This window comes from Pholis gunnellus, assembly GCF_910591455.1.
Source record: "Pholis gunnellus genome assembly, chromosome: 21".
NCBI lineage: Eukaryota > Metazoa > Chordata > Actinopteri > Perciformes > Pholidae > Pholis > Pholis gunnellus.
This window is the reverse complement of record NC_136548.1, coordinates 4,735,521-4,751,579: the sequence shown is the minus strand read 5'-3', so window position 1 is coordinate 4,751,579 and position 16,059 is coordinate 4,735,521. Positions and strand designations below refer to the sequence as shown.

At 40.3% G+C, this 16,059-nt stretch overlaps 1 long non-coding RNA gene across 1 annotated transcript; it reads left to right on the top strand.

Annotated features, from left to right (window-relative positions):
* Nucleotides 1–11,811: 11,811 nt before the first annotated feature.
* Nucleotides 11,812–14,792, top strand: LOC306713015. Its single transcript, XR_013767573.1, has 3 exons — nucleotides 11,812–11,857; nucleotides 12,378–12,449; nucleotides 12,638–14,792. It is a non-coding gene; the product is annotated as an uncharacterized lncRNA (long non-coding RNA).
* Nucleotides 14,793–16,059: the final 1,267 nt, after the last annotated feature.

The window sequence follows — 16,059 nt, the reverse complement described above, 5'->3', positions numbered from 1 at the left end:
TGTTTTTTCATGCGTAAATGTGGAAGTAGGGTACAATCTCTTACCTCTGTTTGATTGTTTGTCAGCAAGATTTCTCGGAATGATGATTTAGCTGAACTTCAGCAGTCATTTCCCCTTTGATTTAAGGACTAAATTATGCTGCTGATTTCTAGATTGTTGTTGTTGGTATCGTACTATTTACTGGCAGGAGTCACACATCTGGGACTACCAGCTTGGATGCTCATTAGTTATACATCCACATGCCACTTAGTTGTAAAAATGTAATATTAATCAAAGAAATATAAATATTTACAGTTTGGCACTTCAGCAGGTGCAAATTATAGTATATGCAAGCCAGCCAAGCTTTGACTGAATATTTTATCTCACAACACTTGCTGGCCTGTGTTGACGACAGGCTCCTGACTTGCATACTCAAGCCTCAGCAGAGTAACTGTTGTTTAATGGTATCCCCCATCGCTGTTGCCAAGGCAGCAGCTACTCTTCCTGGCCTGAAATCAAATGCATATAGTTAAGAATGTGTGCACTTGCAATTTATACAGTTCACCGACATTAAAATTGCATTCAACAATAAAATGACATATGAATTATACATTAAACATTAAAACAATGACTGACAAAACAACGATAATAATCTAAAAATGAATTCTTCAAGTATTTTTATATGAACAACAATAGTTGAATGTTTGCACAGTGACCAACTTGTTGAATTGGTTTCATTTAAAACGAGTGGCGTATTATTAACAAATGTAGAGAAAAGCAACGGTCCTAAGCAACTTCCCTGCGGGACTCCCTACGTTACCAGACTAGGTTCAGAAAAACTTCTATAAAATGAAAAAAATAGAACAAATAATTTAAATTGGGTTGTTGCTTCTTTATACTGGTCAGTGTATGCCATAATAAGTTGTTGATATACACGGTTGCAGATAAATAATTGAACACTGTATTTAGGTTGATATAAAGAGGTCTGTGTTGATATAAAGAGGGTGTAATGAGTTGACGCTGAGTTCAACTAATTACTCTCTTGACTTAAATCTACCAACACCACCACTCCCTCACTATTAGTCATAACAATCATCATTCGATTCTATTAAAGCCATGTGCAGACTACACGATTTATAAGATCTCTGAGCTGCTGTGCTTCTCACACAAGACATGTTTGGCTCCAACAACAAACTACACAACTGATCTCAGACTAGGTGTAATGATGATAAGATTATTCCACTTGAAGGAATCCAAGTCTGTTTTCAATTACTGAGATATTACAAGAACATCATGTGAGAGGTCACAGTGGCGTAGATTTTGACAATTTATCAGGTGCAAATGGAATGCATTCTTCCTTATGTGGCGTACCCAATGTGTTATCATGCATCGGCTCCTATGATATCTTTCGAAAAGTGCATTCTCCTACGAATGTCCAGCAACAAGAGCGATCAATGCGCCTGTGCAAATTCCTGAAATGCAGAAACTTTCTGCAACAAATATGGTTGGGTTTGGGAAAATATATATGGAGTACAAACAACATGTACAATGCAATAATGACAAAACAATGGCACATGGCAGAAAAGAAAGCACTATAAATGACGTGGAACATAGATGGATGGTTTAAATTCTACTTTGGCAGTTATTTTTTCCTTGCTATTTCCTTGCCTTCCATTATTACATTCAAAGAAAACGTAATACTTGTCTCCCATTCAGTTGTCATTACAAAGGATCCTATCCAAACCATTCTTTTGGTTGCTAGGGGGATTCCGATGTGAGGTCACTCTTTTCCAATTTAAACTCTTGAAATCACCACAAAGATTGTCCGCTAACATACTTTGGAGTTCACTTTGTTACTTCTGATCTTTGGACCTCTATTGAGAGCAGCTACAGCACTTGTAAAATGTTTGTATGAGCCACAGATAAAACGTTTGTTTATCCCTGAAATCATTACTATAATCTGCCAGGAACTAGCAGACTTTTACCGAATTTCCACTGCATGGTATGGCTCGGCTCAACTCATCTTCTGGTACCAGGTACTGTTCTGTCCTCATTGTCGGCGGGATTCTTAGCAGATCGTCATAGTGATGCTGCTTGTAAAAAAAAAACGTTTGCCAATGCAAAACCAAGAAAGTCAAGTCAAGCCGTACCATTAAGTGGAAATAAGGCACATTCACCATTGGCTTTGACATTCAGCTGTGATGGTTACTTCTTGGTGTAAAGTGTAAGGGATTTAAGTTTTAGAGCATTCCTAGTGCTGGATGTTATATGTTACAGTGTGTTTACTTGTAAGAGTTTAGACCAAGAAGTAATTTCATCATCAGAGGTAATTTCATGCTGTAAGAGGAAGGTGTGAGGAGTGTACTGGGTTTGGCGAATCAAACAAAGGAACTGGCCTCAAGAATGTAAGGAGGTGTCTGCCAGCGGGGGTTGGAACGAAGCTGGCTGACCTAGGTGAGAAGAACAGAACAATGGATCATCTGCCCAGGAGGGGCTTATTGGATGAGCCAATCGTGGGAGCTGATCGATGGGCTCAGGGATGTAACTTTGGGGGGACAAAGAGCTGTGAATCCCAGGAGAGAGTCAGACTTCCTTGGGGCCATCCAGTGAACACACCAGTTTGCTGGGTGGCCTGAACGGGGTCTCACATTTATGGAATATTATGTTTGTTTTATCATTCATGGTGTACTTCAGTTTGCAGTTGTTTTGGCTTCTGTTGGTTATTAAATATCTTGTGATTTTGATCTGGACCTGCAGATTCCTGTCCTCCATCAGAATGGGAGCAAGGGGGGGGGGGGGGGGGCTTCTTCTCCTCTGGGCTGCTTTTCACCGTGCGGCCTTCCACAGTTCTGAGAGGTTCTGAACCTAACACAAGTTAAGTCACATTTGAGGATTTCTTGATAGTGAATTACGCCTCAATAATGTAATCATTCACGTTATTTATAAAACATAAACTCAAGAGGCAATGAGGTGTGTTCTTTGTTGATTTATGGCTTTTTGCTTTCTCCGCTTGCCTCTGTCGACTCAAACTTTGCTGTGATGTAAACATTTGAAAGATTAGTTATTGTTTGGCAGTAAAGAAATTGTAGCGATTAAACCATCATGCAGACTTTATTCCATGTTTGAACACACTTTCTCTTGTTTAAACAAACTCAATGATCGTCACTCATTAGAGCTTCGACAGAGGGTGGAACTTGATCCACGCTGCTCAGCAATCTGAGTGGTGATAAACATTCCTACAATGTAATTATCCATTAAAGAAGACGTCAAATAGCAGTAGTTGTTCCAAAGCCAGGCCCAACACCTCGGGCCAAACTCATGTATGTCTATGCATGTTTGTGTTTCTGTAGAATTGGGTTTGGCAGTGGCAAAAGACTTTTTGGTCATTAATTAAATGTAATTGCAGTCAAACCGAACTGTTATCGGCTTCTCCTCAAACATGCAGTTTATTTGAAACTCAAGATCCTTTGCTACACTTGGCCCCGGCTGTCCCACTCACACTTCCTATAAACACTTTGTAAATCCTTCTAACTATGAGTGTCCACACACACAAAGTATGTCCTGCTTCCAAGCAATCAAGGCACTTATTTATAAATGAGGCCTGTCTCAGATTGTTCATGAAGGCTTTGCAACAAAACCACAATCTGCCTAAAGCGAAAAGCCAAAGAGGTAAAGAGCCTTGGCCAGGATTTTTCTTTTCTTTTTCTGAAGAAGCAAAAGCTTACATAAAAGGAATATTTAGTTTCACATGTTCTTCTTTCATTGTAATGTTTAACCGACGGACTCTACAGTACAGTTTGGAAAAACTAACTGATTAACTTCATGTATCCTGATTCAGGTAAATAATGTCAAACATTTCATCTTCTGGTAGATACCACCGCTGAAAATAACCACCTTTACTTTCGGTATCCAACTTTGATTTACTACTTTCTGACAATTCTTTACTGTTTTGATTGCCCACATTTCTCTCTAACTTTAACTTGGATATGCTTTGGTAGAGTGTAGGTTACAAAAATGACCCGTCAAAAATCCTCGGTATCACAATCAGTGCTTTTTGTTAATATGCTACTTTTATGAATTTGGAGAAAAATAACTACTTTCACTCGAGAATTGTTAGAAATCTGTAATGTGTCACGTTGTATTTGCATTTTAGACAAACTACCGTTTTCTGGCTGCGATCATTGCACACTTTGTATATTGCATTTTAACGTTAACATTACACTCCTTTTTACTTGGGCAGATGTGACATTCTTCACTCTTGACCTCTTGTTTGCTGCTCTCATGTGGCTGGACTGAGGCTTTTGCCACGCCACACCTCCCCATTGCTGCAACGAACTGGTCTGACACACCCCGCGTGTTGCGTGACAAGCTCCTTTAGTAAACTGCTTGAGGGAATACCGTGATAATTAAGTGATAGTCTGGTTATCGTCATTTGAGATGTCTGATTCTAAGTCTAACTGACCTCCAGTATCTCTGAGAATATGCAGCTGTATAGCAAAAGTACAAGACCTCCAACATCAAGAATGTTTCACATGAAATATCACTCAATCCCTACGCATACTATTGTAAAACTATGGACGGTATGGAATCTTCCACACAAAATACTGATATAAAAAGTACAGATAAAGCTTGTATTGTAGCTGTGTAAAATAATAAAGCTAAGTGGTGATGGTGTTAACAAATGAGTTGTTGTTCATACTGAGTACGATTGCCCCTGTGATTGATTACCCATTTTTTTTATGTCGCTACGGTTACCTCACGCTACCACGGTGTGCAAAGCTAATCCACAAGAACCTTACAACTTCAAAATATATAAAACTCCCAAATCTCCCATCAAAAAAACATTTCATCAGCGCTGTCTCTCCATCACATATCCCACCCTCCGGAGCAGCTGTGGAGCAAACTACAGCGGCTCATCATCATCATCATCATCATCATCATCGGCTTTAGAAAAGATGACATCAAATAGCATTAGTGCCCACGTGCATGTATATAGTATCAAATTGTCCCACAAATCTCAGCATTTTTGTATATGCATTGTCCAGTTGTGCTGTGATGTTTCCTTCCGCCCAAATTTCCTCAAGCATTTGAGAGATCCTTTTTGCGGACATGTCATGTCGGGACAGTTGCGTAGTCATGACAACACGTTCTAAATACTTCCCTTGTTTTGGTTCAGTTGGTCTTCACATCTGATGCGATCCGTATACTAGTACAGATGATCGGTGCCAGAGACAAACTTTTCAAGTAGACTCGGGCACGGTAAGGTACACAGTGGTCACACTTATCAAACGAGCTGGACTTCGGGGTCAAGTGTACTCGGATCCGGGCTTGGGTCCCTCATGTGAAAGCACCCTCAAGGTGCATGTAGCTGCCAAAAATAACTTCTAAGATGACCCACAAAAGGAAGAGGTTCAAAAAGACTTGGGTCAGTGATAAACTTTATTTTCGTAATTTAAAAGAGGCCAGTAAATCAAATCAACCAGCCGCGTTTAATTTGACCCATACATGCACATACGATTAAATAAAGGACTTTATGAGCCAGTTAACTGATTAACCAAACAGGATTTCTGGGTATTGAAACTTAGTATTGAAACTTAACGCTTAAGGCCACTTTAGAGGACGAGAGCCATTCCTGGAGCCGTGCGGATGAAAGAGTGCAGAGCATTTGGCGTGTAAATGGCCCACCGGTCAACCAGAGTCCCAACTCAGCACAACAATAGAGAAAGGAGAGGAGGGTGATGATGAAAAATGGATGTATGTGGTGGATGCGTTCCATATGCAGCTCAGACGGGAGCAACAGGCCTGGATCGGGTTCCCCATCCCAAATCCCAAGACTAGACCATCAGTGAGAGAGCAAGAAAACTGACCACAAATCAGCATCTAGAGATTCTTTATCCGAAGCCATCGAGCTTGTAAATATTACATTAATGCATGGACTTTATATTTTTATTCAAAATGACATACATAGAGCATTAGTGCACCAAGCTTTTGCTCATGGGCAATCTGACACTGTTAACGACTCGGCCCTGTCACGTCAGGCAAAGGAGCAAAATGTTCTGCTTTTTCAAATACAAAGAGATGTGATATTATAACTTTATCTCCTGTTTCAAAGACAGACGAACTCATCCCAACTAGTTTATTTGTTCACCGATCGCAATTAGGTCCCTCTTTATGTACTTCTTCAGCATCTATTTAGCCTGAGTACTTTGGATACGTCTTATTAAAGGGTTCCCTTAGTATTGTTTGGGTTCGGATGCAGCTCATTTAGATGTGGTACATTTCACTGGTCAATATGTTGGTGGTCACATAGCACAGCTGCTGTCATTAACCTTTTGTTTATTTTGCCTGAAAGAATGATGTGATCAGCACCACTGCGCAGTCTGGTTATCATGTAGAACATTATTTACAAGCTGAGATTAGATTTTTTTTTTCTGGTTTCATTGTAAGAAAAAAAAAAAAAAACGTAAATGAGAAGAACTGGCTGTTTTTAAAATCGTATTTGTGATCACAGACATCTTAATCTCCTTCTATTGATTTTGGACTTCTTTTCCCCTTGTCTCAGTAATTACAACAACAAAAATTGTTCAGCTTTGAGTGATAAGACAAAGTCAGTAACAAATTGAATGTATTATTGAATATTCATTTGAAGTTAAAGCTACCATGAGGAACTCTAAATTGTGTTGATTTTGGCGGCCCCTGTGGACAAAAGTGGCAGTGTTACCGAGCGCCTGAGTCCTGATGGTCATAGAGAATCACCAGTATTGAATTAAAATGGCTTCATAAACAGTTAAAAGTTCCTCCCAGTAACTTGAAATGCTTAAAAATACAGGCATTATTGTACATTCTCAAGTAAATTTCAGCAAACCCGTGAGTTTGAATATTTAAACTAGAGTGAACCAAGCAACCTCACTTCACAATTCAAATGTTTGTCAAAGCTGTTCATCTGAAAAAAAGCTGGAATGTGCATCTTTTTTCATGCCAATGCAGGAAAAGCACAGGTGTTTAATAACGTCATTGACGATGGCTGTGCTTCCTTCAAGTTTCTCCGTATGCCACGTCAGCAGAGCAGAGTGTCGGGACCTTGGGGAACACCTAAATAGAATGCAGCCATCAATAATTAATACAAAATGACGTGTCTAGTGCTCTGTGGGCTGACTGAGACTAGCTGACTGGCTTGTACCGTGATGCAGGTTTCTAGATTCGCGCTGCGCTGTAATTAGGTTTTACAGTTTATCCCGGCCCGAGGGCTTGGTCCGATGTGGGTTTGGTCAACTTTTGGGACCGTAGCCATGAGACCGCTGAAAGACGGAAACAGAGTAAAGTTTTTTCCTGTGTTTTTCCCCCTGATTCAAGTCTCAGATACTGCAGCATTGCGGTCAAGAAAATGGAAAGAACAAATTGAAGCAGATAGGCAAAGCTCCAGATTTTCCTCGCACCATTTGTGATCTTTTTCTTTCTTCAAACCAGTGACCAGTTTATGCAAATAAAGAACATAAAAAGGGAGCCGGAGATGTGTGGTTCAGATAGTAGACCTCAGTAATAATGGGCTGGTAGTATGATGTATGAGCCAATTTAAATAGCATAAACCCTCACTTCATCTGGAAACTTGACACACACACACACACACACACACACATATTATCTAAGTATGTGCACACAGTGGTACAGCCCATATGGCATTAACAAACATTTGCTACTCCACGTGCCTGGCTCCCTGGAGCCACTGGAGCCTTAACTGCAACTACTGGGCTACTTCAGTCTATTTGGCCAGTCCACCTTAATCTACATCAGTCTGTCAGGAGCCAAAGGATGTTGGCACATAATGAAGTGCAGAAATTTCCCTCCTGCCAACCGTCCCTTCAACACAACCAATTCCTCCATTTCTCTGTTAAACATCTTGAATTTCTTCATCGGTCTCACTGTGAGAAACAATGACTATCCACAGTTAAAGCTGCATTCAGTTATTGTTTGGACACACGGGGGGCGTCGGGAATTATCGTAAACACAGCGTTTGAGATATCGTCATCTTGAATAGCTGCTCTGTTTGCCTGTTTACACATTCAGCAGACATGGAGTTCATTTAGAGTCATGTTTCAGGCCACTTGAAAAAAGAAGCATAATATGAATTCTCATCTAAGCTGTGTTTAGCCTCTAGCTAGCTAAATGCACCATCCCCGCTGTTAAAAATAAAAAATGTACTATAAGCAACCCCAATCACATAGTACGTAGTCATTTGATCCATTGTTGATAGGATTAAATACGTATTACTGAATCTTCAAAGGTATAATTAAACAACAACATGCGTAACAAAGCTCGCAATTATATTTTGTATATTTTGCTTACTATATATCTCCTTCTTCTGTGTTTGATCATTGTTTTATTATATATTTTTTGTTATCTATTTGGTTAGTTATCTAGTAATTTAGACATTGTCTAATCTAATTGTGATGTTGTTTACTTCTTTAATGGCTGATCTTTTCTGCATAAAAATTGTCCAAATAGTTGTTGAAGCCCGGATATTTTTCCAACCGCCCTTCTTTTCTTTAAGTAAAATATTTGCTTGTGATTTATTTAACCTTAAAATAGATTTAGTCTTGCGCTAACCCCAATATATACATGCTTATCATTCTACTTTAACTGTTACGTTGTCATTTGTTTACTTCGCTTTTTGTTCCTAATATTGAGCAAACAGTGATTCATTTCTCTCTACAAGTGTAGAATCTGTTGCTGTTGTGATTGGTTGAAGAAGAAGAAAAAAGGACCGGCTTTAACTCCTCCGTTCTGCCTTTAGGCTGCTCCCTCCTTTCATCCTTCTGCCACCAATTTACTCAATGATGTCCTCCATTCCACCATCGCTGGCGCCAAACTGGCTGAATTGGCACTGGATTATATGCTGTTGTCAACGCTCTAGCTGTGTTTTTTTTTGAAGGGTGAAAATCTTCAAGAAGTATTTCCAATTTGTAAACACAGGAACAAGAGGTAACTAACATGAGTCACACCTACTGAAACGCAACAGAAGAATTAGGCTCCCACCCACCTACCTGCAGTGCAAAAGAAATCCCAGCAATGAGAGCTCAGCAGTAAAAATGGAGACCGAAAACCAAACACAGTCCGCTCCAGGACAACCATTTGAACGAGCGTGTGCACGTGGTCATGAACACACTTATGCAATCAAAATATGAATGTATGCCTACGAGCAAACTCTCAGGCGCACACACACACAGACCATGCAGGTGGCTGAGCATGATAACAAACAGCATAATTAGGAACAGGTGAACGTTATGAGGCAATTTCTACTGCAAATATTGGACGAATGAACGCAGGGCCATGAGGGAAACGAGTATGTTGTAGCGATCAGGAATATCATCTAAACCGCAACAATTTGCGAGATGAAGTAGCGTCTGGCTGACTTAATGACAGAAAGGTGAGGTCGCCATGCTGAGCGGGGGGGAGGGGGGGAGATGGAGAGTTTTTTTTTTTTTAAAGAGAAAAAAAACTTGGTCCGCAGCCACGTACAATACAACTGCTTCTGGAGCTCGAGCCATGACTAAATGTTCTCCCTGTTTCTTCAGATGAAAGCTTGAATTCAGACACTGGCTAAAAGACGTTGAGATCTGTGGGAAGGGAAGTGGGATGTTATCCACGCTCATCTTCATGCTGCATCCACATGGAATCAGGCAGACGGACAACATGTTCTGGACGGCACGGGAAGTACAAACAAACAGTCCGACTGAATGGCAAGACGGCAAAACGAGATGCGCATGACCATATGGTCCACATGTTGTTGTGGTGATGGATTCAAATATATTAAACACACATATAATGTATGTATTCTAGTATTACATGTACGTATAAAATGCAGCTTTCTCTAAATATTCCTCCTCACCTTTAGTGTTTCTTGCTCTATGATAAACAATATCGCCAAAGCATCTTGTAGTTCGACATTTTCCTAAATACACATTCACTGCACTGTCTTGCAAGAGTTGCGTGAAAAACAATCAATGCCCAATGCTCATGTCTGAGCACGAAATACGGAGTTAGAGCCTGAAGACTTGAAGCGGATCATCTGACTCTCAGCATGAAACTGAGTTGTAGAACAAGAACTTTTAAAGCAGTTCCCCTAAATCAGAAGACAAACCCCGAGGCTTTATTATGAACAGTATTTATACATATAGTCATTTTTCTATAGGCTTAGCCTGTCCAAGTTTTGTGATCTCTACCGTTGATTTACTTTTCGTAAAAACTACCAAATTAAAAACTTCAATGTAGCCTATATAGGCTATGTATTCATAGGCTTTACAGTGGTCATGCACACATAGACATTTTTTGGGGGGTTTGCACACGGTTATAACTTTTGGGCTTTCTTCCATCATGAAAATGATGGATTTAAAGTCGAGCCAATCCTTCATTTATGGACAGATGAAGCAGGAAGTCCTCTAGTCTCTACCTGACCGGCACATACACTCCTACTCTCATCAGCTCTATTGGAGCTGAGGAGGATATCCTCTAGTCATCCTAATGGCTCCAGTGAGCATTAATCTAATACTCCTGTCTCAAGTGCAGCGATAGAGGCTTACAGAAACCCGGCTGCATCAGTCTTAAATCTTCACTTTTCTATGTCTCGCTCTGTCTTTTTTTCTCTGTCTCGGTCGTCTCTCTTTTCTGTCGTCCCCTATCAATGTCTGTCTTTTCTCTTATTAGTCCTTTTATGGTGTCTGTCTCTAAACGCTCTCATTTTCAGCTCTCGCCTTACTGCAAAATGTACTTAAACTGCATTTTGACATTTTTATGAAGCAGAGATTTACGAGAAGGTATGTCTAGATTGACCTTAAAGGGAGTAAATAGAGGGAAATGGGAAAGGAAATTGTGTAGGATGAAAGGCAGACAAAGGAATGACATATCGGTGTTTGTACAATCAATGCAGTAGGAGTCCTGTAGTAGGCTACTAGCTGTAGGACCAATACTTTGCTCCATCCCCGAGACTCCACGAAAACACTGGATTTTCTTTTGTTCTTAGCTGTTTGGGGCTCTGAGCACTACTTTGTTGAATATGATATGTTAAATTAGTTTCACAGAAGGATACATTTTACAGAGGTCATGCTCACCACCAGGTCACCAGGTTTGTTATTAAGGTCCCATGGACATTGGACATTATTTTGGCTCAAAATAGAACCAAAAGGATTTGTCCACGTTCAGGTGATGTGTGTCTGCTCATTGGGGGCCGTCACAGGTTCAGATGTTGGCTGCCAGTGGGGGCCATGTTGGCAAACCTCTGAGGCCCGCCGGATTGACATACTTTCTTTCGGAGACTGTAGCTGCCTCAGTTATAAAACTGAACGACCCGATGAATCTATTGGTTCCAACCACGCCATGCTGGCTTGTCTTAATTTCCAAACACGAATATAATAATACTTAGTCGTGGATTTTCCTAGTTGTCATGAGAGAGGTAGAACACTGGCTTTTCTGGTTTGGGCAGATTGCTTCAAGTCGGCCCAACCCTGACTGTCTAAATGGCATTTAGTATATTAAACTCCTGAAGAAGTTCTTTAGTATCTATCCTTCAAAATTTGAACTTTTAAGGGAAATTAAACTGGAAAGTAATAACATGTTTCATCGCGATATGCTAATTTGTGGTTTTTAATCTGTGATGTGTCTTGTGTTTTTTCTTTCATATGCATGTATTATTAGTTCAAGGTTTTGTTTTATTTTCACTTTTAGTTTTCATAAACCTGGTTGACCAATGACACCACTGGTATGTTTGACAAAGGAGTCATGTGATTGAGGTGTTCTATATAAGGAACTGCATAGAGACAGAGAGCCTTTGTAAGGGAAAGTATTTTGTGAGAAGGTACAGATGACAGAAAGGATGAACCTTCACGTAAGCCATTTCTTTCTCATTTTACATGATTGTTTTTGTGTCCTTTCCTCAATTATTAGCTGATTTGACCTATTTGATTTAGGTAGTGCTAGCACTTTGAACTGGTAATTACATTTTCTTTAAATATGTAAGTGGCTTAAAAGAAGTTATTATGTTTGGGATATGTGGCGTGATTTGAGTTTAAGAATGCAAACGCATGAGAGTTACGGGATGAAGAGGAATCGGGGCAAGTTGGACCATCAAGAAACATGTATGGGCAACAGCTTTGTGGCATACTTACTGTATCTCCTTACGTCATCCAGATTTCTGAATAAAAAATGACTGACTACTGAAGACATCTATTTTTAACTGCTCCCTTGATCGCGTCACGACAAAACAAGTTGAACAAGGTCATATTTACTGCAGATGGTTTCGACTACTTTGCACGATGCCTTTGCCACAGCATCTCTGATATACATTAGCGTGTTTGAATCAAATGTTGATACCATGTCAAATGTCCGTTCTGTACTTCATCTTTCAGTGTTTCGAGGCTGCCGGAAAGAGAACAGCTGAAGCGGCACTGTGAACATCTGATGCAGCATAGCTTCTCCATGTAAGTACAGTATAGGCCCATGAGGGCAGCACAACGCACGGACAAGCCACCTCTGTTGCTGTCTGTTGCCATTGAATTGGGCTGTTATTTAAAGTTGTGCAAAATATGTGCAAATTGATAAAAATGGTATCTGGTATTTGTTGTACCTTGATGAAAGTGTAACTAATAAACTTCTTTTCAAATTACAGGCAGGCACTTGGAAAGCTCTGAATGACAATCGATACCAAACACCCAGCGGACTGAAACACTGGCCTTTGCCCTCTCACACACACACGCACGCAGAATCGGTTGATTGAAGACTTTCTGAAAATGGCCAGACAGCTACCAGATTATTTGTCTGATCTGCTGCACAAACTAGGGGACACTGGGAGGTTATTTATTGAACAGTATGAAAGTAAGAAAGAAAGAATGCAAGCCATTGCAAGGGACCTTATGGGTACATCTAAATTAGTGCAAGACACGCAGAAAACGGCAAAAGCAACCAGAATATTGGGGGCAGTTTTAGGAGGATGTGGAATAGTTGTAGGAATAGGTGCAGCTATGCATACAGGAGTGGAAAGAGTGGCAATACTCGGAGGACTTTTGACAGCTTTTGGTGGAGGTGCAGCTGTTGTTATAACCGCAAATCAAAAACAGACAGAGACAGAGAGCAGAGGTGTAAAAACTGTGGAAGAGCTGGGGAAAGAATTCATGGTTATCATTGAACAACAAAAGGATATCCTGAAAGATATTATGAAGACATCTGAGAAGTTGGTGGAAAAAACCAGAGCAGAGATACAAGAAATTCAGAACAAAACAATACAACTCCAGCAGGTTCTGCAGCGAACAGCTGAACTGTCAGAAAGGAGCAGAGAGGTTATGGATGTGACTCTAGCCATGATGAGTCAAGTGAGGGAACTAAACGTTATTGTCAGTGACGCCCAAATCACTCCACCTGCTGAGCTTGACACAACGTTGAGAAACTATATCACAGATTCAGCCTTGCAGTGTGAGAAAACTGTTCACGAGTTTGCAAAGATGAGGAATAAGCTCAATGACTTTGAGGAAACAGAATAGGAAGGAGCGACATTCAATCACTGAAATAAAGCACAACGTCTCAGCACAACTCGCTCTGAATGACTTACACTCTAAATGAAGTCACATTTAGTCATCCCTTTTTGCCATCAATAATAATGGCAACATATATACATTAATGCGTTGTTTATATCTTTTTATTATTATTATAAAAAGAGAGAAATATCAGAAATACTCTTTTTAGTCTCCGCCGGCTCGAGGAAAGTGTCAGTGGGTAATTGACAGCAGTGAGCAGAGCAAATCAACGTGCGCTGTAGCCTCCATGTCATGGGTGGACAGTGTGTTGTTAGTTGTAGTAAAGCGTTAGGACCTCACCAGCATCTCACCGGACCGAAGTGACATTTGCAGGTGCGTTTAATCTGTTCATGTTTGTAAGTTAGATAACTATAGCAGGAAAGCTGCTGTGGGTTGTTGTTCAGAGGCTCTGATGGAACACTATGCTCAAAGGAAACATGTTCTCCAGCGAGGTAGACAGAGAGGTTATCTTATGCTAACAAATTTATGCAAAAATAGTTGGTGGCATCATAAAAACTTCTCCCCTTTGGTTTAGATTTGTATGCCTCCGCGCCGGCAATAGCTGTGACTGGAGGCGTTATATTTTTCGGGTTATCTATTCATACGTCCGTCATTCTGCGAGTCGGCAATTCAAGTTCTCTCAAAGGAGAACACAGGGAAAGTGATTTAAAATACAATGATTTACAGAACAGTTGTGTATGCTGTAGCCCAAATAAAAACATGTCATTTCAGTTGGACTTAAGGTAAAGTTCAACAGTGGGACAAATCAAAAGACACACATGTTATACTTCTGGAGCATTACAACACTTATTTTCTGCACCTTTTTTTTTAGAAAGGTTAAAATAATGTAAAAAGTTTTTGTTGGGCAGTCAGCACTAACCATTGCATATTGTTGTATTAATACTTTGCTCTTTCTCTCAGTGTTGTTCTGCTATTGTTCTTTACTTTGATTTATAAAGGTGTAAACATGTCTCCACATAGAGGGTTGACATAGAAATGCTGTCAGTGATTTTCTTCTGTCTCGGTTTGAAAAGTGCTATATAGCTAAATGCATATGTTTCTATAACATACAGATCTTATGTTTCATAACATTGTGTGTGCTAAATAGAAACAGCTGCAACACATGGGTGTTAACGCATTTATAAAAAACACCTACGTAGTTCACTGATTATTCATAGCCATCAGTGTGTAAATCAGGTTCAACCTGTCAGTGACCTTTGTCATGTTATGTTCTCAGATTAAAGAATACATGGAATCTTTAACCTTATCCTTTAACCTACTTGGAAAATACTCGCTCGAAGCTGGTGAGCTGGGAAAGGATTCGTGGCTGTAGCCAGACGGAAGAAGCTACAATTACAAACGTGGTATTTTGCATTTGAGATCATAAAGTCGTTAGCCTTACTGCTGATAGCATCGTTAATATGGTGTAATGATAATGGTAAACAGTAGTTGGAGACATTAATCATTCGTTGCTGAAATGTCAAATTGCACATTATTGTTAGATTATCATTAGGTTTGTAGCTAGCGAGTGCAAATATCTGTGTTTCTGTTTGTGGTTGACATTGAACATTAGTAGGTGGATAGGAATTTAGCCTCTGACTTTTGATGCTGTAATAAAGACTAAGACAGGGCGGTGACATCATAGGATTTGTGCCAAAGTACTCCACTGCTTAAACAGTCGTACCTGTGTGTGAGTGTGGATTATATCTTGGCCGGCAGCAGTTACGTCGTGTTAATCAGCGAGCTTTAGAGGTGCTCGACGGTGGAGTTTTGTTGCCTTTGGACACAGTCTTTATGCTAAGCTAACAGCTCAGCAAAAAAACAACTAATAACTTAATTCCTCAATTCCAATTCAACAATGTCAAACTGTTCCTTTAAGCATAAAGCGGTTCACACTCATCACTGACAATAGTTGCCGTGGTGCCCCCGTAGTGTCGGTAACCACACTGAACAGGACCGCTGACCCTGCTTGTTTGTGGTCAGAGCCCATAGAGATGCATTTTTAAGAAATCACGTTGCATTGTGGCTGACTCCGACACCCTTGTCATATGTTTCCACTTTTGGTGTGATTGTATTCCTCGTCATTATTCATTCGCACCGGGCTGCAGCAGTGGCCAGCACTTGTAGCAAATGCCTTCCATGTGTCTCTAATTGCCTCAGTAGAGGTATTTAACACGAGGTGAAGTCATTAACACATAGACACACTTGTCAGATGTGGAGCCAGGGCGGCCAACAGCAAGCTAAAGCTAATGCAACGTGCACCGTGCACCGATAAAGAACTCTTGAGGGCTTCCTCGCCAACACGCTGTGCAAGAATTCTCAAGAGGAAAGAAACTGCAAGTTCAGCAATTACTGAAATGTAATATAGGAAATATACGGAAGAAAGACCGTAACAAGCGTACCAGTTCAACAGCTGGGGACCTAACACCAGATCAATGGATGTGGAGGACAAATATTGAACTATGTCAAGAGCACATTTTAGTTTTTGTTACCATGGACATAATATAACATCACTTTGGGG